Raw genomic sequence first — 4,482 nt, forward strand, 5'->3', positions numbered from 1 at the left:
CCCCCATAATATTTAGTAGAGGTAAATATAGTTCAGGTAACAGATAATATGGAGGAATTGGCAAAGTTTCTCACAAGGTCCAGCCAAGAGGCTGTAGGCTTCAGTTGATGATAGACAGATCTTAGCTTCTCTGGTTGGCTCTTGTCACAAAATTTGATATATTTAAGACTCTGGATATCAGGAATACAGCTGTCAGGAGTAGGTGATCTCTGGTTAATAAATCTCTCAGGGTAGATCAAATGGATGGGAAAGAGGATTCTCAAAAAGGCTAGACCTAACAGCTTCACACAGAAATTCCATTAGTCCTTTCACAGGAAGTACTCTCTCTCTCAGCTTCAGGAAGATAGGAAGACAAAGAGCCCTCCCAGTAAACTGGTACTCTCCTTTATATATTTCCAACATTCCTTTGGAACTTTCCTTCTTGAGTTTCACACAGCATGAGCTGTATGAGCCAACTGCAGAGTAAAAGCAAACCTCTGCCTTTGCAAATTCTTCATTTACTTTCTATATTTAATAGCGCAAAGCTTTCCCACCATGGTCTTTATTTCTCTGTTTAACCTCTCAACTTGTCCAGAACTCTGTGGATGGTATGGCACACGAAATTTTGCTATTATCCCTAGATTTTCATAGAATTGATTTAATATTTGATTCATAAAGTGCGATCCCCTATCCGAGTCTATGGAAACTGGAATCCCCAAATCTAGAAATAATCTCCCTTAGCAACACTTTCACTACAAAACCTGCTGTGTTTGTTGTAGATAGAAATGCTTCAGGTGATCTTGTTAACTTATCCACCAGCACTAAGCAAAACTTGTATTTCCATGCTTTAGGCATGCTAAAATAGTCTAGCTATAGATTTTCAAATGGACAGTAGTCTAGAGGTCTCCCTCCTAAACCTTTCTTTCTAAATACTCCCTGATTGAATCTTTGACAGATAGAACAGCTAGTACAGACCCTACTTGCTACAGTACTAATTTCTGGGGCAATCCAACTTCATTTTATTGAATCTACTAATGCTTAAGTGCTAAAATGTCCTTTCTTATGTATGGCATGACATATATGATGTAGTCATATATGTAAAAATCTTTTGGCAAGATTGGTTTTCCAGTGTCTGTGATCCATATGCCATTTACTTCTCTAGCTCCAAACTTTTCCTTCCATGTTTGAATCTCAGAATCCAGATATGCGTTTTGGAGATCTGTTGACTCTATGATGGAAAGATTCATAACATAGAACAGGAATAGGAATTGAAAAGAAATTTGAACATAAATCCACTACAGTGAAATATCTAGCATGACAGGGTTGAGGAGATAATAGTTGCTGGGCTTAAGTGACTTTTTATAATATGATCCTTTACTGCTCTTAAATCTTGGATGGATCTGAAGACTGGTCTCCCAGATTCATCTACCTTTGGCTTTTTTATTGGAAGGATTGGAGTATTATATTCAAAGTAACATGGTATTATTCCTTGTTATATTAGGGATTCTATGATTGGTCTTATTCCCTCTACAGTCTCTTTGCTAAGTTTTTATTGTGGTATGCACAGAGGAAGTCCAGCTTTGGTTCTCACCCTGACTGGTATTGCTGACTTTAATAAACCCACATCTTTAGAAGACACAGACCAAAGCCCTTTAGGTATGTCTTCTGGTAATGGATAAACTGATACTGTGTCTCCCTCTGCCTCTCCTGAGTCTAAGAAAAGCACTGGAAAGGCTTTCAAATATTCCTCTAGAAGATAAAGTGATATATCTTCAGGTGGTATGCACTGAATTGTTGCTCTCAATTTGCACAACAAATCCCTACCCAGTAAATTCAATGGGCCAAAAGGCATAAGAAGAAAGGTATGGTTGACAGACAGGGGTTCCAAAGATACCATTTTAGGCTGTAATTTTGCTACTCTCTGAGGTCTACCCGTAGTTCCAACCACTTCCATTTATTCTACAATCCTGAAATCCTCAGGAGTTGTTTGCAACACTGATTTGCTTGCACCGGTGTCTACAAGTAAATCACAAATCTGTTCCCTCACTTTTAGTGATACATGTGGCTCTGTGCTATTTGGTGGTGAGAATGTTTTTATAAGTGGGGTCAACACAATTGGGTCTGGTAACTTTATCTCTACTCCCTGGTCGTCAAATATCATCTCCTCATTTGCTTGCACTTCCTTGCATTGCCAGGATTTTCTACTGCTATTGCTTTCCCAGGACTTATTAATTTCCTCACAGCTTCCTTTAGCTACTATTTCTGTTTCATTGTTCACATTTGCTATTATGCTTTTGAATCTTTGCTTTCTTCCTCACTGTTTTCTATTACTTGCTTGTTTATACTAGCTACTGTTGTTGTTGTATCTAATTGTTCTTCACACTCAGTATTAATTGCAATATTGTCATTTTGTATTCTATTGTTCCTATCATTTCCTTCATTTGCCAATTCTTATTGTTTTGTTAGTTCTTTGTCTGTGCATTGCTGTGTAAACCTTCATAAGGAACATACTCCTTTCTGTTGCTCTGGTTTCTGGCAATTTGCTCCTGCTATCTGAGAAAATTTAGATCTTTCAGCATTCTTAATATACTCTTGCATTGTGTATGGGTCTGGAACTTGCTATTGTAATGCAAGGTGGCTAACAGAAACTTTTTGCTTCTGTAATTTCTAACAGTCACAAAAAGTCAGTTAAAAATCTTAGAATCTTCAGAAAGTCAGTTAGGACTTGAAGGTATAAATAGAGGTGAAGTTCCAACTGATGAGGCTTTTGCCTTCTGGCTTTCGCTGTGGCTGGAGGCTTTTGCTTTGGCCTTACAGCTTGGCTTTGCTTCGGCCTTGGCCTGTGTTTTTCTTGTCTTGGAGAAATTTAAACCTATCTCATTTCTCTGGATCTCTCCCTGATCTCTCCATCCATATCCCTCCCCTTCCCCTGAATTTCCTGTGGGTCCTGGGTGGAAGGAAGGGCTAGGTGATTGAACATTGTGGGTTTTAGTTTCTATAGACAAGTAGAGTATCCTCAAATAAGTTACCCCCAGTTTTAGTGATGCAATAAGGACTTTACTTAAAAGGCAGTCAAATCTCCCCTCTGGGAGAGCAGGCTCTCTCAGTCTAAACCTCTCCTGTGACCCATCCCCTACCATCACCCCTCTCCCTAGCAGCAGTTAGAAATCCTGAACCTCTTCCCTCTGACTAACCTGAGATTAATAAATCCCCTTGTTTCCTACTCAAAGCCTCTGGTGAATCATTATATCGAAGATTGAGGCAAGGGCTAAAGAGGGAAGGAATCATTTTCTTTTATTTTTTGAGAGAACTGGGGCATCCATCTTGGCAGGAAGTACCTACCCAAGACTTCCTCCGGCCATCAGTTTGACTGGCAGGAAGGGGCCCTCTCAATTCCTACCTCAAGAGACTTTAGAAACTAAGAAGAGAAGCCCTCCAGCCAAACCTAAACATTTCTTACCGGCCCTAGTTTCTTCCCTGTATTCTCTGTCTCAAGCCTCTGGGAATAAACCTGTTTCAGCTTCCCTCTCCTACATACTCCATTTCCTTTATCTCCTATATACCTTCCCTTACCTTCTTTCCTCCTCCAATCACCTTATAATCACATAATATCCCCTTTATCCTTCCTCACACCCAAATTGCCTTTGTTGACCCACTCAGATTACCTTATTTATTTCTTGATAACACTATGATCCATGGCCACAACTATGAGAACAGCAAGTATTTTGCACTTGCCTCTGGTATGGTCCAAATCTGGTATTATCATTATTGTAGCCATAAGAATTCTGCCTCCACACAATACTGTTATAGAAACCTCTATTCCCTTTGTTTGCCTGGCTAGAGAATTGCCCCCTGAAATGGCAGTCCCGCCTAAAGTGGCCCAATCTATTACACAGGTAACATCTGGGTGGGTTGGTTTTCTGTTACCTGGGTGCATAATCTGTCCTTGGTTTGTAAGATTTAAGGGCTGCTACTGCTTTCACTTCCTTAATTTCACTTTCCCTCAATTTCTTATTAGCTTATTGTAATTTCTTCCTAAGGTCTTCTATTAAGTCATTCTTTTCTCTGCATATTTTTCTTTGTCAGTATGGAAAATGTAGCAAGCATTTCTCTTCCAACCCCATATTCTCCCAGTTAGGGCAATTGGTCCTAAAGAAGTTTTTAAGAGCACTGCAACTATTCCTGACAAATTGCCTTCTAATGTGTGCAATGTTTTCCTCTGTAAGATTTTCCATTCCAAGAAGATGTTCTCTAGCCTCAATCAACCTGTCTAAGAACGTTGCTGGTGTCTCCCCACCTTCATGTCTAATTCTCTCGAATTGAGACCAGAATCTGGTCCCTTTGAATTTATATTCATAGGGAGCAGCTGGGTAGCTCAGAGGATTGAGAGTCAGGCCTAGAGATGGGAGGTCCTAGGTTCAAATCCAGCCTCAGATACTTCCCAGCTGTGTGACCCTGGGCAAGTCACTTGACCCCCATTGACCACCCTTACCACTGTTCCAC

Source organism: Gracilinanus agilis, chromosome 4 (genome assembly GCF_016433145.1).
Source record: "Gracilinanus agilis isolate LMUSP501 chromosome 4, AgileGrace, whole genome shotgun sequence".
In the NCBI taxonomy this organism is placed as follows: domain Eukaryota; kingdom Metazoa; phylum Chordata; class Mammalia; order Didelphimorphia; family Didelphidae; genus Gracilinanus; species Gracilinanus agilis.